This window comes from Macaca fascicularis, chromosome 3 (assembly GCF_037993035.2).
Source record: "Macaca fascicularis isolate 582-1 chromosome 3, T2T-MFA8v1.1".
Lineage (NCBI taxonomy): Eukaryota > Metazoa > Chordata > Mammalia > Primates > Cercopithecidae > Macaca > Macaca fascicularis.
In genome coordinates this window covers 8010293-8036323 of record NC_088377.1, presented here as the reverse complement: position 1 = coordinate 8036323, position 26031 = coordinate 8010293, and the positions used below count along the sequence as shown (strand labels likewise).

General features: G+C 47.6%; 2 long non-coding RNA genes across 2 annotated transcripts; both read right to left on the bottom strand.

Moving 5' to 3' along the window:
* Positions 1-12831: 12831 nt before the first annotated feature.
* LOC135969806 (uncharacterized) lies at positions 12832-16197 on the bottom strand. Its single transcript, XR_010585211.1, has 3 exons — positions 16133-16197; positions 15875-15989; positions 12832-14245 (listed from the first exon to the last, which is right to left on the bottom strand). It is a non-coding gene; the product is annotated as an uncharacterized lncRNA (long non-coding RNA).
* A 1400-nt stretch (positions 16198-17597) lies between these two features.
* Positions 17598-20819, bottom strand: LOC135970008 (uncharacterized). The gene is made up of 3 exons (XR_010585368.2): positions 20662-20819; positions 19621-19778; positions 17598-18172 (listed from the first exon to the last, which is right to left on the bottom strand). It is a non-coding gene; the product is annotated as an uncharacterized lncRNA (long non-coding RNA).
* Between the last annotated feature and the right edge of the window lie 5212 nt (positions 20820-26031).

Below are 26031 nucleotides of genomic sequence, written 5' to 3'. Positions count from 1 at the left end.
ACAAAAAAACAATAAATCATCCAGTGGTGCATGATTGGCTTAGTTCTTTGTCTCTCTCTCACTGGGAAACTCACAATGAAGTTCTTCCAGGCAGAGATCGCAACTCAACCTGCCCACCATTCTCCCTGACACCTGTCACTGACCAAGATGACTGGCACATGCAAGAAGCACATGGGCCCCTGCAAAATCTCTCGATTCATTTTACTGTTTCTTGGTGAATTGACTTCTATTACCTCCCTTTTCTCTACCCGTATTAGTTTCCTGAAAACCACTACAAGTTAGCAGCTTAAAACCACACATGGCTGGGCGTGGTGGCTCATGTCTGTGATCCCAGAACTTTGGGAGGCCAAGGTGGGCAGATTACGAAGTCAGGAGTTAGAGGCCAGCCTGGCCAACATGGTGAAACCCCATCTCTAATAAAAACACAAAAATTAGCCAGGCGTGGTGACACACGCCTATAGTCCCAGCTACTCAGGAGGCTGAGGCAGAAGAATCACTTGAACCTGGGAGGAGGAGGTTGCAGTGAGCCGAGATCGCACCACTGCACTCCAGCCTGGGCAACAGAGCAAGGCTCCGTCTCAAAAAAAAAAAAAAAAAAGGTACTATCCTACAGCTCTGGAGGCTGGAAGCTCAAAAATCAGCCTCGCTGGGCTAAAATTAAGGTGTTGGCAGAGCTGGTTCTTTCTGGAGGCTTTAAGGGTGAATCGTTCCTTTGCCTTTCTAGCTTCCAGAGGCTGCCCACGTTCCTTGGCTCATGGCCCCTTTGTCCATCTTTAAAGGCAGCAGCAAAACCCAAGTTTTCTCCACCTTCCATCGTCACATCACCTTTTCTGACTTGGATGCTCCCAAGTTCCCCTCATAAAGTCTGTGATTACACTGGGCCCACACAGATCACCCAAGACCATCTACCCGCCTCAAGATCCTTCACACAATCACGTCTGCAAAGTTCCTTCTGCTGTGTCAGGTGACACATTTGCAGCTTTGGGAATATTACTCTGTCTACTTCCTCTCCCACTGCATTGGCCAGCACAAAGCTGAGACATCTCACAAGAGTGAGCCCTGATCTGGGATTCGAGAAGTATGGTCACTAGAAGTCAGACAGAAATCTGCCCACCTGCACTGTAGGTGTCATCCCAGTATTCAAAGGTCAGCTAAAAAGCTCTAGGGTGTCTGCAGATGCCATCAGCCCAGCTTCAACAATGACCATATCTGCGTGGGCCTGTGTGCTTACCCACTGCAAGTCTAAACAGCTGTCACCAAAACGCCCCAGATCCATCCCCCTCTCTCTGCCCTATTGCTCCCCCTGGTCCAAGACACCATAGTCTCTCCTGGGGACACCTACAGCAGCTGCCTGAACAACCTTCCCATTTCCTGCTGGGCCCGCTGTAGCCCCTGGCCCATGCAGCAGCCACTGACCTCCCCAGAAGGTACACCCAGTCCCATCAGTTCCAGCTCAGAAGCCCCCACTGGCTTCCCAGCACATATGCAGTTAAATTCGAGGCTTAAGTGGCCTCACAGCCCTCATCCTATGGCCCTAGCTCCCTCTCCAACCCCATCTCACTCCTCATCTGCTTAGTTCATCCTCCCTATGCCCAAAGTTTTCTCTTCAGTTCTTCTTATGACACTGGGTCTTCTTTAGGCCTCTGGCCCCAGCGGTTCCCTCTGCTGAATCCACCTCCAGGCCCCACCCTTCTGGCCTGGGGTGGAGTGTGTTGACTTTAATCACCAGCCATTCTATCCTCCTCCAAGGCCACTTCCGACTGCCTTGAGGAAGCTGGATGTCATGTCTCCCCAGGTTTCACATGCCGAAGTCCTAACATCAAGTACCTTAGAATGAAACCGTATTTGGACATGGAGTCACTGCAGATGTAATTAGTTGAGATGAGGTCATTAGGGTGGGCTTTAATTCAACATGCTGGTGTGCTTATAAAAAAGGGAAACTTAGACATGGACACAAACACAGGGAGAACACCCTGTGAAGACAAAGGCAGGAATCAGAGCAATGTGTCTACAAGCCAAGGAGCACCATAGATGGCCGGCAACCCAGCAGAAGCTGGGAAAAGGCCTGGAGGAGATTCTCCTTCACAGCCTCAGGAAAACTAACCCAGCTGACACTCTGATCTTGTACTTCCACCCTCCAGAATGATGAGACAAAAAATGTCTGTTTTGTTGTTGTTGTGGTGGTGGTGGTTGTTGTTTGAGATGCAGTCTCACTCTGTCACCAGGCTGGAGTACAGCGGTGCGATCTCGACTCACTGCAACCTCCGCTTCCCAGGTTCAAGCGATTCTCCTGCCTCAGCCTCCGAGTAGCTGGGACTATAGGCATGTGCCACCACACGCAGCTAATTTTTTTGTATATTTAGTAGAGCCGGGGTTTCGCCACACTGGCCACGATAGTCTCAATCTCTTGACCTCATGATCCGCCCGCCTCGGCCTCCCATAGTGCTGGGATTACAGGTGTGAGCCACCACACCAGGCCAAATGTCTGTTGTTTAAGCCACCCAGTCTGTTATGGCAGCTCTAGGGAGCTGATATGCTGGGAAAGCTACCATTGTATTTTCTGATCCCCTGCGAGGACTCTAGAAGAGTAGGCCCCCCAACTCAATGCACTTGCGTGAGGTTTGGATGGTGGAGGTCAGTGGAAGCAGGCGGCTCTGTTGCTGCTTCTTGGCTGTTGCTCTTGGGTGGCCCAGCTGTGGCAGCACTGCGGGTTCCTACAACAGTGTCGAGAGTCTTCATTTTGTGAGTGTCATGAGGCAGTTCCCATGGTTACGGGCAGACTGCTCCCAGACCCCTGGATCCAGCCTGTAACACGTTCGTGTGTGTGTGTGTGTGTGTGTGTGTGTGTGTGTGTGTGTGTGTGTGTGTGTGGAGAGAGATGGAGTCTCACTATGTTGACCAGGCTGGTCTCAAACTCCTGGGCTCAAGTGATCCTCCTATCCTCCCACCTTGGCCTCTCAAAGTGCTGGGATTACAGACATGAGCTGCTGTGCCTGGCCTATCACACTTTTTTTTTTTTTTTTTTTTGAGCCAGTCTCGCTCTGTCACCAGGCTGGAGTATAGTGGTGCAATCTCGGCTCACTGCAACCTCTGCCTCCCAGGTTCAAGTAATTCTCCTGCCTCAACCTCCCAAGTAGCAGGGACTACAGGCGTGTGCCACCACACCCAGCTAATTTTTGTTTTTAATAGAGACAGGGTTTCACCATGTTGGCCAGGATGGTCTCGATCTCTTGACCTCGTGATCTGCCTGTCTCAGCCTCCTAAAGTGCTGGGATTACAGGTGTGAACCACTGTGCCCCGCCCTGTCACACATTCTTGAGCTGGTGGCTACTACCCCAGCTAGTGGTTCCTGACTTTCCTGACAGCAGCTGTGAGCACAGTTCCCGGCAGCCCACTGGGGTGTGATTTGGGGAGCTGCTGCGGAGGCCTAGCCTTCTGAGGGATTCTGAAAGCACCTAATACCCTGCATTAAATCCTGTTCTGCTCAACTTAGCCAGAAGGACGGCCTTTTCTGCAGGTGGACACTGGCAGCCTCACATTTAGAAACAGATGCTGCTTTCCTCATGGACGCCATCCACTCTTACACCACCCTCCCTCTCACTGAGTTGTTTTCTATTGCACTCACTGGTATTTAAATGTGCTGCGTTTACTTGTTTGTTTGTGCACTTACTGCCTGAATTGTGACCTCCATGGAAACATCGACCTTGTCACTGGGCCTCTCTTCTGACATCCTCACGCCTAGAACAGCACTTGGTGCAGTGGCCGCTTTGGGGTATTTATGGAAGAAGAGAGAGAGAAAAGGAATTTCTAAGTTTGGCTTCTCTTTGAAGAAGCTTCCAAAGGCGTTTCTAGAACACTTAAAATATGTGAAAATAAGGGCTACCTGGGTTATATGTTAAATGAATTATGCTAAAGAAGACTCAGCAGTTGCTAACTTTTCTCCTCTGCTCTTAAATATCCCGTTCTGTTGTTTCAAATTAGAAACTCAGAGATCCAAAACAGTGAGATCGTTTACTTCTTTTTCTAAAAAAAAAAAAAAAAAAAAAAAAAAGTCATTGGAATAACGGAAGTACTTTAAGAATCTATGGGGCAAGAATAGAAGCTAGTCATCATTGTATAAACCAAAAATAAAATTCTAATGCCCCACAGCTATCTTAATGGACCCCACCTCTTGGCCAAGGGCCTTCCAGAGTTAACCTGAAAATCTAGTTTAGGTCAGGACGGGAAGCGGGGGTCAGACATGCCTCATCACCCCAACATCAACACAGACCTTAAGTCTGATAAGACACATGTACAATATCTTGTTTCTGAAGCCTGCTACCTTGAGGCTTCCTCTGCATGATGAAACCTTGGTCTCTACAACCTTGCATGGTAACTCAGACATTCCTTTCTATTGATAGTAACTCTTTCGACCAATTGCCAATTGGAAAATGTTTACATGTGCTTATGACCTGGAAATCACTCTGCCTCTGCCACCAACTTTGAGTTGGCGGCCCTTTCAGACAGAACCAATGTACATCTTGCAAATATTGATTGATGTCTCATGTCTCCCTACAATGTATGAAAGCAAGCTGTGCCTGACCACCTTGGGCACGTGTCCTCAGGACCTCCTGAGGCTGTGTCACGGGCACGTCCTTAACCTTGGCAAAATAAAACTTTCTAAATTGACTGAGACATGTCCCCGATACTTTTGGGTTCACATCTGTCACTGAGATGGTAACTGTGGTCATTTGAATACCCCTCACATTATCCTCATCTACTCACAGCAGCCCTATTCATCTGGCAAATTGAGGGATATCACTTGGAATATGATGTTTTTATTAAAAATACGATTTTGGTTTTCTAAGGGATGCTCTGGGCTGCTGTAAACCAGGGTCTGCAGGGCCCACCGGTTTCTGCAAATGAGGTTTCACTGGCACTCAGCCAGGTCCGGTTGTTTACATATTGCCTAGGCTCCTTTCTAGAGCTGAGTTGTTGTGTCAGGGACCACATGGCCTTCAGAGCCTAAAATATTTACCCTCTGGCCCCTTAAGAAAATGTTTGTCAGCTCCTACTCTAAACAAAACCTCTGGCCACGTGGCCTCTGGCGCTGCCTAAAGTCTTTGCTGTGCCCTTTGCGGATGTGCTAAGGATGAACTGAGCTCAGAGGCGGCCAGTTTCAGGCTCCTTCCCGGAGCGATAGGAACCTGGAATTCTCAGCCCATGTGACCAGTACTGGCCAATGAAATGCAAGCGGAACTGACCTGCGCCTCCAGGCTGAGGCAGTGAAACGCCCCTGAGCCTTTCCCCAGTCTCACTCTTCTCCCCCATGGCAACCAGCAAACTTCCGGAGAGCAGAGCCAGGGTCCCTGCACGGGGTAGAGCGCAGACTCCGCCACTGCTGACCTGTGATGAGCTTGCAGCGAGCAAGAAATCAGCTGTTGCATATTATGGCACTAAGATTTTAGGGTTGTTTGTTACAGCACAATAAGCCTAGCTCACTCTGACTAGGATGGTAGTCTTTTTGCTGTCATAATTAATTTGCATTTCTCAGAGTTTAAAAGGGTGCACCGCCCACCCCCCCAGATCTCAGGTAGGCATTTTTGAACTTAACTAGATAACAAAACACAAAAGATCAGTCCTTTTCTCCAGCAAAGATGACAATGCTTTAATACCTCTGAGCATGTTAAAGACCCTCTGAGACTCTAGCCTCTGCTGCAAAAACACATACGAATACCTACTACTACTGCTGCTGTGATGATGATGACGACAGCAATAGTGAGAATATTTTAAATATGCCAGGCGCTGTGGCAGCTGCTTTCCGAATATTGTCTTATTTAATCTGATCGTTACCCTATTAGGTAGGGAGTGTTCTGATTCCCATTTTATAAATAAGGAACCTGAGGCTGAGAGAGCATCAGTGACTTGTTCAAGGTCACCCACAGCTGTCAAGTGATAGAACTTGGATAAAAATCCAGACTCCTTTCATGGAGTATGGAGGGAGGTCAGAAAACAAAGGAAGTAAGGGATTGTGATTGACAGCGTGTCCTTGCAAAGGGACAGGTTGAGAGACACAAGGGCAGCTGTCTGAGGTGTGCCATTCGCCAGCTTCAGGAGAGAAGTGGGAGGCTACCTCCAGCTATCCAGCCAAGGAAGCTTGGGGACATGTTAGTTCCTGCCTTCATTTCCATCAGCAGCCTCAAAGCCACCCCTTGACGTGATGAAAATAACATTGTTTGATAAAGAGTTGATATTCTCAATCCTATGAAAATGTGGATTAAAGCATCTTACTCATTTATTTAATCTGAAACAAAACAGCTGTTTTGTGAACTAAATACGGCCTGAGAAGGAGCCTGTACTTTTTTTTTTTTTTTAAGATGGAGTCTTGCTCTGTTACCCAGACTGGAATCCAGTGGTACAATCTCGGCTCACTGCAGCCTCCGCCTCCCAGGTTCCAGTGATTCTACTGCCTCAGCCTCCCAGGTAGCTGGGATTACAGGCACACACCACCACGCCCAGCTAATTTTTGTATTTTTAGTAGAGACGAGGTTTCACAAGTTGGCCAAGCTGGTCTCGAACTCCTGACCTCAGGTGATCCACCCACCTTGGCCTCCCAAAGTGATTACAGGCATGAGCCACTGCGCCCAGCCAGGACTCCATACTTCTATATTTGAGTTCTTGTGGACGAACTGCAACCTAGCTTAATAGGTAGGCAAGATTGAAAACCTAGGAGAATGTATCTGTAACAGGCTGAGTCTTGGCCAAGCCCAGCGGCTGTACTTCAACCACTCATACCCTGCTGAGTCTTCAGGCTGTGTTCAAATAAGGCAACCACCATACTGCAACCAATCCAGCTGTCCTGTACGTCACTTCCAATTTCTGTGTATCATTTCCCTTTCTTTGTCTGTAAATCTTCTTCCACCGCGTGGCTGCATGGTAGTCTCTGCTGTGACTCTGGGGGCTGCCCGATTTGCAAATCGTTCATTGCTCAATTAAACTCCTTTAAATTTAATTCAGCTGAAAATTTTCTTTTATCAAAGCTAAGTAAGAATTTGCCAACATGATACGTAAACTTAATCATTTCTTCCAACTAGATTGCATCCCCGAGTCTCTCCTTTTGGGAAATGTCAGAACCTACACTGCCGCTCAGCTCTCTGCCTTCCTACGACTCAGCCCCCGCCATGACTGCACCTCATTCACGGCCCAGGTGTCAGGGACAGGGCAGAGGTAAGGGGGGTTCATCCCCCTGATAAGAAGAAACCCAGTGCTTTTCCTACCTTCTTGGTAGAAATCGCCTCTCTGGGACTTGACTTCCTGACAGCCGCCTTTCCTATGGCATACAATCATTTCTCGTGTTTTAGTGGCTTTGGTTTGCTTTGGAATGTGTGGTGGGAAGTTCCATGAAATTTATTAAATAACCAGGATATCCTGTTACCTGATCAAGGCCTCTACAGAAAACCATTGCCCTGGGAGAAGGATGAAAGCACCTGAGACATCTTCCCATGTGAATCGTGATGGCAATGTCTCCCCTGCCCTGAGACGGCAAGACTGAGAATCAGGAGAGGTGGTTCTCATTATCCCTGAAAGCATTTTAGCTTGGATGTGGCCACTTTGAGGACTATAACTCTAAGCACCCTAGTTCGTGTTTTGTGATTATCAAAATATCTTCCAAATCCTGGGCAGACCATGACATCGTTAAGCCCAGTATTGTGAAGTCACGTGGAGGTGGTGTCAGATACAGATCAGAGAACATTCGAGAGGTACTGGGTTGTCTGGGGGGACCTCTGGGCTCCAGGAAGGTCCACATCTGCAGGGAGAAAGTCCCATGGTTGATTCTGGAAATCCAAACTCTTACGAGAGCCGACCGCCAGCTTCCACTTCACTGTAATTACCCAGGCAAAGTGAGTGAACAATCTGAGCCTCCCCGTAAAACTAGCCCTCTAATTGTTGTGGTTTAACAGCCTCAGACCTCAGGCTGGGTGGAGAGGAGGGCAGGGCTCGCAGAAGCCAGACACAGCCACCCCCACAGGCAGCCAGGAGCCAACACAGTGCAAATACAACTGGCTCAGTCCTACAGATCCTGTTCGGTTTACCGAGAATACCACCTCCAAAGCCATTCGCAAGCGTGAGGTCACTCCAGTGAGAAAAAAGTAAAGCTGAGCTGTTGACAAAAATATCCCCAACCATCTAACCAAATAGTAAGCCCAGCATTATTCTATTCCGGTAAAAACCCAATGACATAGGCTAGGGCCACAGTTACTATCCCTTTGGTCGATGATTGCACTGAGGTTTAGGAAAGTCCTACGGCTTATAGGAGGTCAGACGGCCACAGCAGCAGCCCCGGGCAGCCCGGGACCAGGTTCTAGACCAATGCCCAGCCCACACGCCTTTTTCAAAACTAAAAAGGAAGCGCACTAGCACCTTCTCCTCCATTCTAAACTCCTGTCACTTCCTGGGAGACCAGGTAAGGCTCTCCTGGATGTCTTCACAGCGTAGGCTTCATACGGGGTCAGCCTTGACCTCCATTCATACAGACAGGCATGGCAAAACAAAGCCCGAACACAGCGTTCAACAAACAGACCCTGTGCCCAAGCTTGGAAGTTCCTAGTTAGGGCTGGTGATGGACAATGGCCCTGAGAAGTTCATTCTGTTTGAACAAAAGAGGCCGTGTCAATTTCAGAACCATGTATCTCTTAAATCATTCATAGTAATGTCCTCCATTCCTCTCTCGTGGAGGATCATCCAAAGGGTGATAGCATCAGAGCTTTGATCTTGGATTTTTGTGTCATCTATTCTGCCAATTTCTGATTCATTCCTCTCAACAGTTTTGCCACCGTCTTTTCCTGGATCAGGTAAAGCAACATCCAGATCAGCCCAGGCCTGTTTGCAAACAGAAATGCAGAAATGCTAAATCTCAAAGATTCTGTCCTGCCCAAGGAGTGTCCTTACTTTACACATAAATGGAGCGAAGCCTCCTGCACCTGCTACGTGGGCTCGTGTGCACACTGAACCCAAAGCTGCTTTCGGGGCTCACCATGTAGTCTCTCTACCTGAAGCCCCCACCCAGCCCCACACTATGGGTCCACCTCGCAGTGCTGACATTCATCCCCCCTTTGAGGACATTCTGAGTGTCAGGGTCTGGGCTTACACCTTTGCAAGGGCGTGTTTGTTGTGACTAACTTTCTTCTAATGGAAACTGAACTCTTATGTCTAATGGAGATGATAGTGATGTCAAGCGCCCCCATCACTTTTTTGTGGATGACCAAAACCTCGTGCATAGGGACGCAGCCCACGCCTTATGCAGGGTGGTGGGCATGCAGAAGTGTTTGTGGGCTGGATTTGAAAAGCTCCCACTTCAAGGATTAGGGGTCCATTAAATCCTGTGTTGTAATGTCAGAGCAGAAGGTTGAATCAGAGAGAATCTGAGAGGAGAAATTGCAAGCATCGCTGCTGATTGCTTTGCCTTATGTCTGGTGGTATCGCTGTGCCTGAATCCACATCACTAACAATGGCCAGCTGTCTTATGCCACCTACACTCGTGGTCAGGGGAGGCAAGGTCTGACATCAGAAAGGAGGGCAAGAGGTCTGGGAAGGCAAAACCAGCATCCCCTCCAAGAAGAGAGAACCGGCCTTCCTGCAAGGTCTACCCTTGGTGGCCCTACCCAAGGCCCACTTGACTTCTCTTCCCACTGAGCCCTCTAGTCTCCCCACAGCACCCATCTACACCCCCTTATGGGCCCAGCCACCATCTTCCTAATATTGCCTTCATTGACGGACAGTGCTCATCACGGCTGCTAAGAGAGTGAGCAGCTTACGTCAGCATAGCCTGTCGGTAAATGCTAGGTGATTGAAGGAAGGAAGGAAGGAAAAAGGAAGGATGATGTGTTCTCACATCTGTCTGCTAAAACAATAAAAAGTCATTGCTTCTGTCATGCTGTGATCACCAAGCCCCCTTTCCTGCCCTTAACTCTGGGAAGCTGGACTCCAGCTCAATCCTGCCCTTACACAGAGGCAAGCCCAGTAGGCCCTTGCTGTGTTGTTGTTGGTGTTGTCCTTGTTAACCCGAGTGTTGGGGCTGCTGGGAGAGGAACCCAGAGAGAGATCAGTGGCTTAGAAGGGCCCAGACCCAGCCAGTCTCCAACAGCACGTGAGGACAGAGGAGGTTGTCCTGCTGGGAAGGGTGAGCACAGCCTCCCCAGAGAGGCGTGAGGCACGAACAGGTGTGTTTCCGCCCACCTGCACTCGCGCCCCTCCGCAAGGCCCCAGCCTGCATTTTATGCCCCAGCCTTGTCTTCAGGGCTTCCCACCCCTTTCACTTTGTCCATTAGAGCCCTTAGCCCGGTAGTGACAGTTATTTGAAACTCCCCATCTGATCGTTCCAACCTCTCTGCCACATCTGAGTCAGATTCTGATGCTTGCTCTGTCTCTTCTAACTGCTTTTTTTTTTTAAATCTTTTAGATCCCCTTGTAATATTTTATTCAAAACCAGATATGTTGCACTGGGTAAATGGAACCCAGTGCTGCTTCCCACAGAGACTTTTGCTCCCATAAGTTGTGATATTCTGCATTTACCTGTCTGCCTCTCCAGTTTTGGGGTCAGCGGTTTGCTCTGTGACCTCAACTCCCTGACAGATCTAAGAATTGCTGCTTTGGGATTTGGTCGGGCTCTTTTCTTACTGTGTGTATAGGAGTGATGATGTCCAAGCTCTTCACATGCCAGACCAGAAGCTGCAAATGTCTCCATTCTTTCCATTCCCAGAATCCGCTCACCTTCTGGTATCTATGGCATTGCCTCCGAGGCTCTGATGACTGTGAACCCCACGTGGGGGCCCTCTCCCTTCCCCACTCTCCGTTTCTATGTTTGCAACCTCTGTTAGGTCTACTGAAAGGCTCTTTCCTCTAACAGAGCTTTCCCTGACATTCTGACTAAAACTTTGGATGCCCCCGCTCCATCCCCGTCTTGACACCTCGGATGCACATAAGTCCCATGATTAAGCACTGTCATCTGAGACGGAAGGCACCTTGAGCACAGAGGATGGGCCTGGTCATCTTCCCTCTCCTAAGAGTGGATGCTTCACAAATATTAGCAAGATAAATATCTATGACTTTAATATCTCAATACAGCTGCTTGGGGTGGAAATTAAGAATATGAGGACATGGATCAATATAAAAGAAATCACTGAATTGTGGCATTAGGAATTATCTTAAGAATTTGAGAAAGGGGCCTGCCACAGTGGCTCATGCCTGTAATCCCAACATGTTGAAAGGTCTAGATGGGAGGATCACTTGAGTCCAGGAGTTCAAGATCAGCCTGGGCAACATGACAAAACCCCATTTATACAAAAAATACAAAAATTAGCTGGGCTCAGTGGTATGCACCTGTGGTCCCAGCTACTTGAGAGGCTGAGGTGGGAGGATCATGTGAGCCCCAGGAGTTCAGGGCTGCAGTGAGCCGTGATCACACCACCATACTCCAACCTAGGAAACAGAGAGAGACCCCATCTCAAAAAATGAAACAAAACAAACTAACAAAAACAGAATTTGAGGAAAGGAAAAGAGCAAAGTAGAGAGGCAGGAGAGACAAGGGGGCAGAGAGCTGAAAACCGTGAAGGGAGTTGGGAGGCTGGAACCCAGCAAATGGCCTGTGAAGGATGCTTTTAAGCACAGAAATACATTTCCCAAAGTTGTTGGTGTTGCTGGAGCATAAATGCTCCAGGTCCCCAAGCCACTGGCCAAATCTGCACACACACACACAATGCTTTGTGTGCCTTGTGTGTGAGTGTTTTATAATGGAGTGTATTTATAATGAACTCCATGTCTCAGTAGGCACAGAAAGAAATGGAGATTGTGCATGTGTGCAGGTGATGAGATGGTCCCTAAACAGAACCAACTCAGCCAAAGCAGGAATTCAGAGGAACTGGACTTCCTGTGACCAGTAGAGTGGGTTTGATGCAGCCTAGAGTTTAAGAAGCCGAGTTACCACAGTTGACATCTGTGAACAGATGCACGAAAGAACAAATGAATGAACTCACACAACATTCAGAGAGGGCTCGATGTGTGGGCTCCATTTGTGATGTGAGGGTCCAGACTGGCCATGGGATAGAGCATCAAAGAAATACCAATCAAGGCAGAAGTCGTATGGAGAAAGGAGGCCTGGGCAGGTCTGTCTGTTCCGTTGTATTTTGCAAAGCAGACTTCATCTGCCCCAAACAGGGAGAACTGGTAGGGATTTGCAGCTACAATCCGTCAGCCATGAGCTAGGCAGCGACGCAGATGAAAAACAAAAACAATCTGACCACTGGATTCCTGGCCAGCCTCCTGTGTGGGCCTTCTGGGAACCCAGGGTGACTGGTCCACTCTGGAGGACAGAGCCTGGGCTCAGGAATGGCCAGGAGTTGGACCACCTGCCTGGGTCATAAGCCCACCCTCATCTGGGTGCCAGCCTAGACTGGCATGCTGCCCAAAGTTGATTAACCTGGGATTAAAGAGGTAAAGAGTCAATCTTCCTCTCTCTCTCTCTCTCTCTCTCTCTCTCTTTCTCATTTCTATTATTTCTTACCTGGAGCCAAAGTTCTGAGAAGCCTGCACCCTCATATCCCATCTGTAAATCTTCTAGCCAGGTGTCCCTTCGATAATCGCATTATACAATGCAAGAAACTCAAGATGTTCCCCCAAATACATAATACAATGTTAATGTAACTGCCGGAAGACATCACCAGAGAGTGCATGGAAACTCTACAAAAGCAAAGCAAATCCAAACAAAAAGCCCTCTGCACAAGGCCAAGGAGCTGAAGTAAGTTAAAATGAAACATCAGTAATATTGTTTGGGAAAACAAAGAATCATATAACACATGGCTTCTAAGAGAAATTTATCGAATGCTTTCAGACAGCTTGAACAACGGGCTTGGCAGATTAACAGCCGTAACTCTACCTGCAGGTGTATATCAAGTTCAGACATCTGATGCCAGGTCCCAGGCCCTGGGAAGGCCAGAAGGCCCAATATTAGACATAATCATTCTTGCTTAATGCCTTTTTCAAAGCCCATGTAATTCATTGCGGGGGTTGTATTTCATGTTTAGGTTGTCTGGCTTTCTTTGTTCTTAAGAAAACAACCAACCAATACCAGCAGGCCAAACATTCTTTAGAATCATGAAACCATAGAATGTTACCACCGGGAGGCATCTTGGAAATTCAGACTCCAATTCTTCTGTTTTTCAGAAAAGCTAACTGGGGCTCAGGGAAAGAAAGCAAGTGGTCTCTTGGGCCAGAGGAAGGAGGAATCCGAAAGAAGGAAGGGACAGCCCTTGGGAAAGAACCGGATTCCAGAGGGCACACAAAATACTGCTGCCTGGTTTCACACCACCTAGACTTCATGATAACGACGACACCCACTGTGTGATTTTTATTTCCAGTTTACGTGGAGCTCTCAGTTGGAATTTCTTTTGACATTCACAATCTGTCTCTAAATGCATGGATATGACCTGCATATTTCAGAGTAGGAAACCAAGATGTAGCGAGATTGGACCAGGATTCCAAGGATTGGGGCTTAGTTAGCCACGTCCTTTTCAGTTTTGAGAGTTGAATGGTCACTAGTATGAACAATGACTGTCCCAGGCAAACCAGAGGACTGGGTTACCCCACCTGTACCCCAAGCCCATGCCAGTCCCATTCAGCCATGTGGCTCCCAATCCCACCCTCCATTGCAATAGGCCTCATATTTCTCAAAGCACTTTTATGGTTTTCTTGTGCCAAGTAACCCAGTGAGTTGGGCAGGGTGGACATGCTGTGCCATTTACACAAGAAGAAATGGAGTGTTCAAAATCTGCTTTTCTGAGGCCGTGTAAACCACGAGAACTGTGCAAAGGCATTAATTCAAATGCACATCCAGGGGTCTTTAGTCCTGGGTACATCAGGGTACCTTGGGCCTGCTGTAGATCCGGATGTCTTAGCAAATCCAGAGTTCCTTACTCCTGCTCTGGCATTCTCTTTCTCATATACATTTACTCCACCCAGGGAAGGAGAGAGGAAGGAAATATTTAATAGATTGTAACATACGAGATTCCCCCAAAAAAGTGTTTTTAAGTTAAAGAAATCAATGATGAGGGGAGGGAAGAGGCACCTACCTTCAGTGCAGCCTCCAGGCAAATTTCCAAAAGGCCGGCATGTTGGAGTCAGCTCTGGGACAGCAGCCCCATCCCACTGAGTCTTGGGGGAGATGAGAAGGGTCTCAAGTCCCAACAGTCACGGACCCTCAGCTAGTGGTCTCCTAAAAAGAATAAAGCCTCAGCTTGGTCAGGTCGGCTCTCTGGGCCAAATGGCAACCTGCACTGTAGGCCCCAAACCTGGCAGCCCATGGAAATCGCTTGGAAGCAGGGGTTATCCCAGATGTGCAGAATCAGAGTCTGCCAACTCTCCAGGCAATTCCAATGAGCAGCCAGATGAGAAGCAGGGATTTGAACAAGACGTCATTACTATTACAATTATGTAAAGTCATTTCTAAAATCTCCCTCTTCTTTCGCATGAGATAATGAAAGAAAACCCACTTGATACCATTTTTTACATAAACTATATGATCGCTTTTTTTTTTACAACGTAGTTTTAGGGAATTTAGGGTGAAGCATGGGTTTGGGAAGCAGGACCTGAGTTGAGACTCTGGCCTTGACCCTAATGAGCAGTACGAGACCTCAGGCAAGACATGCGACCTTCCCAAACCTTGGTTTTCGTAACTGTGAAATGGTGGTGATGATTGAATGAGCAGTGCAGGGTTAATGTGAGAGTCGAATTATATAGTTTTTATAAACTGCCTTGTGCACTGGGAGCATTTGGAAAATGGAAGCTTTTAGGAACATTGTTGTGTTGTCTCTATGCTTGGCAATGTGGGCAGTTCACAATGTGAAGGGTAATTTTTGCTTCTCTCACTGTATCACCATGTCAGCAGCCCAGTGTGAGCCAGCACAGTTGAGCATAGACTCCCTACACTCTACTCTCAGCCCTGCAGTCTAAGACAGCATCTTGTGGGGCTGAGTCTAAGGCAACTGCAGGGGCACAGATAAGTCCTTTTACTGGGCATTTTCCCCAGCTCAGGGTCAGACACGGATGCTCTGGGGTAACTAAGGAAATCCCCTCCCACAAGTAAAGTAGGAAAATCACCATGGCAACTCCAACCTGAAAACAACGTAGGCACGACAATGGTGCAGTGGGGGTTTAAAGGCGTGATTGGGAAAGTGTCGTGGAAGTGTCTCAGCTAGACTTTGATGAATGCATGGGATTCGTGCAGGAGGTAGACATGGCAGGAAGGGCTCTCCAGGTAAAGGAACCAGCCTAAAGAAGAGCTCTTTCTCTTCTGATGGAAGCCTAAAGAAGAGCTCTTTCTCTTGGTGGGTCTGATGAGACTTCATCAGACTGGTTGGTGCTGCACCCACACTTGGGGGAGGGGAAGCATGTTGTCAGCCCTACCCACCCCCAGCAGATCCAGCAGATCGGGGCTGCCTCTCCAGCAGATCGGGGCTGCCAGGGAGCTGGGATGGGCCCCTTCCTCATCCGTGCAGGGTGTTTCATTCCACAGGATGTGGCCGACCTGAACCAAGGCCACGGCTTTGGCTCTACAATTAAGAAACCACCACGGTTCTGACTGTAAAAAACAGAGGTGTGTATCCCAAGAGTTATCCAAGTTAGACTGGAGGGTGCCTGTATGCTAGAAGGTTCTGTGGAGGCACTGAAGAGGGGTGAAGCCACCATGATGTAAATTAAAGGTGACATCCTAGTCGTGTGGTCTTTCCGATGGACAGCACCAGAGTCAGGTCTGGATTGGTTTAAAAAGGTGGAGTTGGTTTCAAGGGCTACAAAGACAGCCTTCATAACTTTAAGACTCATTCCATATGGGTTTAATACTTACAGGTCCTGAGAACTAGATGCTTTGCTTAGGCGCTGAACGCACTGCCTTGCATTCGGAAGCCCCGCATTCAAGACCATGAACTGTGAGTCAAATTAAACTTTTAGTGTTCCTTTTCCTGCAAGACAATGGATGCCCTAGTTGAAGAGACAGGTAAGAAGTGCAGAAAAAGAAAGCAAAGCAATCAGCGTTTCAAGATAATGATCTCATTCCGTGGAATGTGGGCTCCAGGAAGCAGGCATGGGGTCCAGTCTCATTCACCTTTATGTCACCTGTGTCTGGTAATCGGCAGTGCCCCCATAAACAGTGGTTCGAGGAACGAAGTAAGAGAAACTCCTCTCCATCTAATGAAAGTGAATGTTTCCGTGGGGATTGTGGCTGTTAGGAGTGGCAGGGGCACTTGCTTTGTATTTAGGCTTTTGCATTTCCTTTAGCCCTTAAAAGAACATTCTCTAGGTAGAATATTTATCAGGACTGGCCCTCTTTTGAGAAAAATTTGAAATATTGGCACTTAGTATCAAAAGCACAGGAGTGAGAACATGTGGTGTTTGGTTTTCTGTCCTTAAGATAGTTTGCTCAGAATGATGGTTTCCAGCTTCATCCATGTCCCTACAAAGGACATGAACTCATCCTTTTCATGGCTGCATAGTATTCCATGGTGTATATGTGCCACATTTTCTTAATCTATCATTGATGGACATTTGGGTTGGTTCTATTTTTATATTTTATTTAGAATAATGTACATCTATATTAATAAATGAGATTAACTTAAAAAAAAAAAGCACAGGAGTGCTACTGTGCCCTCTGGGACAGTGTCACATGGAGAAAGCTTGCTTTCCTGACCCTCAGCAGGGTTCCCCAACCTGGAGTTCACCTGGAGGTGCTCATTAGAATGCAGGTTCCCAGGCCTACCAAACCTGGGACAGAGCCAAAAATCTGCATTTTAAAAAATAATTTCAGTTTTTATTTTCGATTCCAGGGGTACATGTTCAGGTTTGTTATGTAGATATGTTGCATGACACTGAGATTTAGGATAGGAATGATCCTGTCACCCAGATACTGGGCATTAGCACCCAACAGTTAGGTTTTCAACCCTTGTCCCTGTCTCTCCCTCTCTCCCTTTGGAGTCCCCAGTTTCTATTGTTGCCATTTTTAGGTCCATGAATACCCGTTGTTTAGCTCCCATTTATAAGTGAGAACATGTGGTATTTGGTTTTCTGTTCCTGCATTTCATTCCCTTAGCCTATTGGCCTCCAGCTACATCCATGTTGCTGCAAAGGATATGATTTTGTTCTTTTCTATTGCTATGTCATATTCCATGGTGTGTATGTAGCACATTTTCTTTATTCAGTCCACCATGGATAGGCACCTAGGTTGAGTCCCTGCCTTTACTATTATGAATAGTGCTGATGAACATATGAGTGTGTGTCTTTTTGGTAGAATTATTTATTTTCTTTTGGGCATATACCCAGTCATGGGATTTCTAGGTCAAATGGTAACTCTGTCTTACGTTCTTTTTTTTTTATTTTTAATTTTTGTGGGTACATAGTAGGTGTATATATTTATGGGGTACATGAGATATTTTGGTACCAACACACAATGCGCAGTAACCACATCATGAAAAATGGGTATCCATCCACTCAAGCATTGATCCTTTGTGTTACAAACAATCCCATTATACTCTCTTCTCTTTTTTGAAAATCTGAAATATATTGGAAAACATGGCTTTTGTTTAGTTTTTTATTTAACTTTTAAGTTCAGGGGTACATGAGCAGGTTTGTTACATAGGTAAACTTGTGTCATGGGGGTTTGTTGTACAGATGATTTCATTACTCAGGTATTAAGCCTAGTATCCATGTCAAGTTCTTTGAGTAATCTCCAAGTTGCTTTCCTCAGTGGCTGAACAAATTTACACTTCCGCCAACAGTGTATAAGCCTCCTCCTTTCTCCCCAGCCTCGCCAGCATCTGTCGTTTTAGCCATGCTGACCGGTGTGAGATAGTATCTCATTATGATTTTGAGTCGCAGGGAATCTGCATGTCTGAAAGTTCCTCAGATGAATCAAGTAGAATGCTAACACTTGTGAGCTAGCACTGACTTCTTCAAGCAGCATGCCTATCACCTGTGACAGCTCCCTCTGGGGAATGTGGTGCCCAGGGGACACAGCCACCTCTCCCAGGACCACCCTTTGACGTCTTTCAGTGGTGAAACCATCCCAGCTACCAACAACTGCAGAGGCAGCAAAACCAAAGTAAACCAGGAAGAGAGGCAGGCAAGACCATATATGTGACTAATAAAGTTTCTGGGGAAAAAAAAAAAAAAAAAAAAAGGACCTGTTACTTGTGTCTGCAGTGACCCTGACCCCACAGTCGTGAGTGAGCAGGTTTACAAGTTCTTGAAATACATGTAAGCAGCACTATGGTATAATTATCTTTTCAAAACTGCATTTCATAACCAGAAGGGTGGCCTCCAGTGGGGCCATTCCTGAGGCACCGTCCACCCATCCCTGGGAGCAGCCCTCAGTGGGCTTCAGATAATCCGCTCACCAACCTTTGCAATCAGCTCTTTATTCCTTCCTGTGTTCCCTCACACCACATTCCTTCAGCTAATTGTGGCGTGTCTCCTTTCCCTTGGCAATTAGCCATTATAAAGAAAAACGTTTCACCTCCTGCAAGAAGCCTTCCTAGATTTCAAGAGAGCTGGTTCCTCCCACCTCCCCACCCCAGCATCCCCAGTGAACATTTGCAGATCCCTAAGTTACTGAAGCCATGCAGGAAGAATAGAAAAACAATTAAAAGGGAATCGAGAAGCAAATGCCAATTTTTTTTCTCTGTTTCCTGATGGGCTTCGGCAGACACAGGCTGAAAAATGCATAGGCAAGGTCACCTGTGAGCTTTTCCTGCTGGATTAGACAAGCACATCCCAGCGTCAGCCTATGGGACATGGATGCACCTTGGTGCAGGGAACCATACTGAGTGCAGGATGTGGATGGGAAAGGATACTCAGGCCTTGTCCCAGGGCGCGGGGGGGTGCCTCTGCCCATTGTCCATGTGTCTGGGCACCTGGGTGATGGAAGATGCCCCACTGGGTCAGGGGACAGGGCTGCCTGCACTGAGCCCCCAGGAGGCTGAAGAAAGCATTTCCCCACCCCACCCCAGGCTCTGTTTGTGGATTTAGCCAGGTGACCTCAGAGGGCCGGCTGATCTGGGTGGGTGCAAGGGGCGGTTTTATACGTTCAGGGTTCCTGCCTCTCCGCCATCCCCAAAATGATTTATTGGCATTTTGGCAAATCTCAACTTGGTTCACTGCTGCCTCTTCTTCCCTAAAGACTTCCCAGGACTTCTTGGAGTGTGGGGGTGTTTTCAGAAGGAATCTGACAGCACCTCCCCATCTCCCGCACACATACACTCAGCCTCCAATGGTCTCTGCCATGCCGGGCTAGAGGAACCAGGCATGCTGAGTGACCCGGGCATGTCCCCATGTTTTCAGGAAAACGGTACAACTCGACAGAGAGGCATTGAAGCCACTCTTTCATGAATGAGTCAGGATGACAGGTGTGGAGAAGGATGTCCCCAGACCCCGGGGTCCCCAGCCCTTCATGGGAGAGATGGGAGCATCCATCGAGCCCTCCCTTAAAAAAAGGCCACCTGCCACTGCAGTTTGGCTTATGCCACAATATAAATTCCAAAGCAGCAACTTGGTGAGAAAGCCAACCAGGGAACCCAAGGCACAAAGGGCAGGGGAAGGTACCTAGAATGGCCCCGCAGGCCTCCAGCTGCCTTGTGGCTCTGGTGCCCCTGAGGACAGCAGCCCAGGGATGGACTTCAGCGCACCCTCATCCTGTGACTCCCACGCTTTCCTGTGGGTGCGTTCTGGACCTTGATCACGGGCTTCCTCAGTTTCCCCAGCTGTCAGTAAGAACACAGAGTGGGTGATTCTTGTCTGGACCAAGGTATGCACACAGGTGATTACTATGGCCTCTGAGATTTGCCTACAGCTTAAACCTGCCTCACCTAAAAGGGCACAGGTTATGGAAGTCACCTGTGTACCTGCCAAGCCCCAGCCCCAATCAAAAGTGCTAAGCAACCCTGGGACAGAGCCAACACTGTCTCTCTTTTCAATGCATGCCAGCCACAGTGAATCCCTCCGCCTACTGGTGCCTTCTGTAGCCCCTCTCCACACCCTGTTCTTCCAGCAGCTCCCTGTTGAGGAACCAAGTGTGCCCAGCCAGTTTCCCCCAGCACCCACTCCCTAACAAGCCTTGCTCAGGCTGTCATGGTTGGAACGTGAGAGTCAACCTCCCTTTGGAAATTTTTTTCACTAGCATCATCATAAAACACAGATCAATGTTCAAGAAATCCCCCAACCATGAGGAAATGAAGGAATTGGGGTTCAATGGCCAGCAATTGCCCTTCCCCCAGTCTTTGAACACAGTTAAAACTTAATCAAGTGCAATGCTCAAAAATGAAGAGTATAAGCTCATTTTCCCAGCTGGTTCAAGGAAGCCATTGCAATCTCTGCACATCAGTGGAGAAAATCACAGTCTATCTTCTTGCCTTAGCAAGGGCAGTAGAGTGTATATAATTTTATCTTGCTTGTTCGAATGCGGAGGTCTGTACCTGGGGGTCACATTTCTCTCTCTCTTTTTTTTTTTTCTTTTGAGACAGGGTCTCACTCTGTCACCAGGCTGGAGTGCAGTGGCGCGATATCAGCTCACTGCAAGCCCGCCTCTTGGGTTCAAGGAATTCTCCTGCCTCAGCCTCCTGAGTAGTTCGGATTACAGGTGTGTACCTGGGAGTCACGTTTCTATGGCAATTCCACAAGACCCCGAGATGGTGCTATAGTCGGCTGCTCCCTGGTGTTCATTGGAATGCGGCTGCATTTTCTAAATTCCTTTGTCCACTTGTCTGCCTCTCCTTTGCTTCTTTCTCCACAAAATTATTTGTCCAAAAAAAAAAAAAAAAGTTGAGTTAACTGAGGATTCTGGTTAGCTGTTCTGCAATTAATGCAGGTGTAATTATACAAAACACGTGAACATTGGTCTAGAGCAGCGCCGCCCGGTGGAGCTTCCTGTGCTGATGTTCATGATGCACCCCCTCCGAGCTATGCTGCGAATGGTAGCCCCTCACCCCAATGGCAATGGAGGAATTGGATTTTAAATTTTATTTAACTTTATTTTATTTTATTTTATTAGTTTCGAGACAGAGTCTTGCTCTGTGCCTCAGGCTGGAGTACAGTGGCACGATCTTGGCTTACTAAAACCTCCACCTCCCGGGTTTAAGCGATTCTCGTGCCTCAGCCTCCAGAGTAGCTGGGACTAAAGGTGCGCATCACCGCGCAAGCCACCACACCCGGCTAATTTTTTATATATACTTTTTTTTTTTTTTTTTTTTTTTTTTTTTTTTTTTTGAGACGGAGTCTCGCTCTGTCGCCCAGGCTGGAGTGCAGTGGCCGGATCTCAGCTCACTGCAAGCTCCGCCTCCCGGGTTTACGCCATTCTCCTGCCTCAGCCTCCCGAGTAGCTGGGACTACAGGCACCCGCCACCTCGGCCGGCTAGTTTTTTGTATTTTTTAGTAGAGACGGGGTTTCGCCATGTTGCCCAGGCTGGTCTCAAACTCCTGAGCTCAGGCAATCCACCTGCCTTGGCCTCCCAAAGTGCTAGGATTACAGGCTTCCGCCACCGCGCATGGCAACTTTAATTATTTTAAATCTGAATAATCACACGTTCTTTGTGGCTAGCTTCCTGGATGAAGCGAGAAGAACAATGATAGGCAGCTCACGGGAGCGCTGGGCAGGAGGCTGTCTGGATTCAAATACAGCAGCCCTGTGCTGTCCACGTGTGGTTGTGGGAATTCACTGAGACGACTTAGAGGGAGCCCCACGCTCCGTGTGGGGCACAGTGTGAATTCTCAGGAAAACAAGGCTGTGTTGTTCTGATGGAACCAAAGGTTTGGGGGCTAGATTAGGCCAGCTTCAGCTTCTGTCATCCCCCTGGTTTCCATGCTCCTTCAGGCTCTTCCTAACTCAGGCATTGTAGCAGGCTGGCTTGTGTCCTCAAAAAGGGTATGTTTAAGTCCTAACCCATGGTACCTGTGAATATGACCTTGTTTTGAAATAGGGTTTTTGCAGATGTGATTAAAGGTCTTGAGATGAAATCATCCTGGATTGAGGGTGGGCCCTCCATGCAATGACTGGGTGCTTTCGAGAAGAGAGGATACACAGGGAGACACAGAGAATGTCAGGTGAAGTAAGGGACAAGATTGGAATGATGCACCTACAGGCCTGGGGACACCAAGGCACGCTTGGAGCCACCAGAGTGAGGGGGAGCCATGAACGAATTCTCCCTAGAAGCTTCGGAGGGAACATGGCTCTGCTGACTCGTTGGTTTCAAACTCTGGACTCCAGCACTGTTCAAAAATCCCTTTCAGCTGTCCAAACCTCCTAGCTTGTGCTATTAATAATTCGTTATGGCAGCCCTAGGAAGCTAAGACAGGTGCCGTGAGTTCCCTTCGCTGAAAACCAGACTTCCTTATTTGGTGTCTTGCTTCTTTGGGAAAATATTTAGAATGGAATGGACCCATTATATGAGGATAGGTCCATCTAAAAAGAACCTCAAGAGGTTGCAGTGAGCCGAGATCGCGCCTCTGCACTCCAGCCTGGGCGACAGGGCAAAACTCCGTCTCAAAAAAAAAAAAAGAGAACCTCAACATTCCATTGTGTTTGACTCCTTGAAAGGAGTTAAATTTCTTTATTTGTAACTTTTAAGTTCAAGAGTACAAGTGCGGGTTTATTATATAGGCAAACTTGTGTCGTGGGGGTTTGTTGTACAGATGATTTCCTCACCCAGGTATTAAGCCTAGAACCCATTCGTTGTTTTTCCTGATCCTCTTTTTCCTCCCACCCTCCAAAAGGCCCCAGTGTGTGTTGTTCCCCTCTATGTGTCCATGTGTTCTCATTATTTAGCTCCCACTTATAAGTGAGAACCTGTGGTGTTTGGTTTTCTGTTTCTGCGCTAGTGTGCGAAGGATAATGGCCTCCAGCTCCATCCATGTCCCTGCAAAAGACATGATCTCATTCACTTTTATGGCTGCATAGTATTCCATGCTGTGTATGCACCACATTTTCTTTATCCAGTCTACCATTGATGGGCACTTAGGTTGATGCTGTGTTTGCTATTGTGAATGGTGCTGCAATGAACATTCACTGACATGCGTCTTTATAATAGAATGATTTATATTCCTTTGAGTATATACCAAGTAATGAGATTGCTGGGTTGAATGGTATTTCTGTCTTTAGGTCTTTGAGGAATCTCCACACTGTCTTCCACAATGGCTGAACTAATTTACACTCCCACCAACAGCGTAAAAGTTTGAAAGGGGTTACATTCCTTAGCCTCATCATGAGGACCTGGTTCAGCGAGCAGAGTTGAGGGAAGGTAAAACAGGACCTGGAAATGACCAGAGCTACAGCACCACCCGAGTTGCCAGGACCAGGCTGGACTCTGCACACGAGGTTGTCTGGGGCAGGGCAGGGCCAGTGCATGCCTGGAGCTGCCACCACTGTATCACCGAACACGGGGTCTTAACCTGGGTGAGGAGTCAGGAGGAGGTCTGTGAACTTAGATAGGAAAGAAATTCCGTTTTTATTTTCCCTGACTTCTAACTACTAATTGGCCTTTTCTTCCATTAGGAGCACAGCAACGAAACACACCGTGGGGGACACACCTGTGATTGTCGAAATCACGGATATTTTCATACTGCATTGCAGCTGTTGCAGGTATCGTCAATAACTTTCATCCTTATCTCTGCTTTGTAATGATGGTAGTTATAAGGTGGACAGCTCAGTCTTGTCTTAAGCTATTAATTAAAAAGCACATGCACTATCATATCACAGTTTGGGGGTTGGGGGTGGGGATTGTTACGCTTTGTTACATTTTGTTAGCTGTATTTTAACATGCTGGTTTCCTTGGGAAGCCCATGTACTTTATTTCATGCATTTGAAGTCTGAATTCTGAGAAAGGGTCCATAGGCTTCCCCAGGCTGCCACAGGGGTTCATGACACAGAACAGGTAAGAGCCACTGGCATGGACAATAGAAACCTACACCAATGCTGTTGCATCACTTTTGAGACGAGCTCTGTGCAATTGGAGTTTTTTAAAGATGCACTGTCACTTGAGGAAGACAGGTGATCTTCCTGCGGCACAAATAGAAGCAAAGCGATTTCTCTCTTTCTCTGTAGAGCAACACAATTGATAAATGGCCGATAATCTCCACCAAATTGGCAGCAGTAGGCTGCCCAAAGGCAGCAGGCATATTCGTCTTTGTGAATTGTTTTACTGTGACGCTGTCTCATTTCCAGGAATCAGACGGTTAAAATGATATATTTTTGTGGTTTGGCATTTGCAGCTTTGCTCTGGCTTCGCTGGTAACTGCCAACATCTGCAAATTATTATGTTCTTAAAAAAAATCAACCGCCACCGCAGGCTGCCCCCGCGGTCCCTGGCTGGGCCAGGCCTCCTGCCAGGCCACAGGGCAGAGTTCTTAGACCAGGAGGCAGCAGGGTCAAAACCCAGGTTGCCTAGGAAGCCCCAGAAGACAGTTATGGATAGAGCTAGGAGCCCGATACACACACGGCAGTCTCTCAGTTTCCAGGTACCAGTTCTCACATCGTCCACGCATGTGTTTGAGGAAAGACAAAAAAAACAAAAAGGATGGTTGCCAAAAATAAAAATGTTTCCATGTCAAAGTTTATCAGTGTCAATGTCAAGAGACTCCTGGTTCTTAGACTCATTTTGGCTTGAGGCCACCAGAAGTGAACTCAGGTTTCTGAATGCAGAAGCAGAGGCACTGGCCGATCATGGAAGATGCACGGAACTGTTCAAGAGGTCCAAGCCTGGTGCTCAGAAACTTGGCAGGATCCAGCATCTCGCCCAGGAATTCATCCCCTGCTTGTCTAAGCCGGCTGGCTCTCGTGACTGGCTCGGAACAACAGAGCAGATGTTTGCGTGGGAGGCAAGCCTCACCCAACATCTGTCCTGCGGCGAGAAGGCCCGGGTGTTCACAGATAGAGCTGGAGTTCCCCGGTGGGTGGCACAGACAATTAGCTGGTGCTGCGTCACGTGTAATCTAATTACAGGGGGAAATAGGCTCAAACACCGGGTGATAAGCAGTGCAACTGCTTCGGGTGACTCTGGAATTCTTCCTCCGTTAATTTTCTCCATAACGCACATGATTGTCATAAGGGTTAATTAAAAAGAGCGTGAGTGGCCTCATGTCACGTGTAGCTGGACCAGAAAGTGTTGAGTACCCGCTCATGCGTGCAAGAGGAGGAGGGAGGAGCACATCACTGAACTTCACATGAAATTGAGTACTCCGGACTAGAGATGGTAGAGGGTTTTGGTGAAATCAGCACACCGCGATAATCCAATTAGGATATAATCAGATAGACTGTATAAACGAGGAGAACGGAAGGCAAAAGGGTGATTCCAGGGAGGCTTCCTGGAGGAGGTGAACTCTTTAAAGAGGTGATGTGCACAGGTAGAGGAAAGAAATAGGGGAAAAAAAAAAAAAAGAGCACTAGAGCCAAGGACAGGGAGGATCACAACCATAGGGACAAGGATCCAAAACCATGTGGTTAGAACCTGAAGACAAGAAACCAGACTCAAGGAAAAAGTTTCCTTCAAAGATAACAGCTTATGGGTGCAAGGAGGTATCGAGGGATAGAGGATGTCCAACCCCAAGCTATAAGCAAAGGTCCAACAACTGATCTCTCTTGTTTGCAACCCATCTCAAAGCCACCAAGCCTTGTGTAAATATCACCCAGAGTGGCCAAGACACCAAGTGAGCAGAGCCTGGTGACATCCAGGATTTGCACATAGTGGGTGATGAATAAACCCATGCTGTCTGACTTGGGAGCTTTGACCTCAAGCTCATCACCTCTATTATTTGTGGATGAAGTCAATGATAGAGTTAGTTCTCGCTTGTTGATGAAGTGGACGGTGCATTATTCTAAGCAATGCGTAACACATCTGTTTTTAAAATGTTTTTGTATGCATCTTGGATCACATTAAAATTACTATGCATTTTGGACCATACAATAACTGATGGGTTGGGAATAGGGAGTGGACACTCCAACCTTTCCTGCGCTGAAAGAAGGGATGT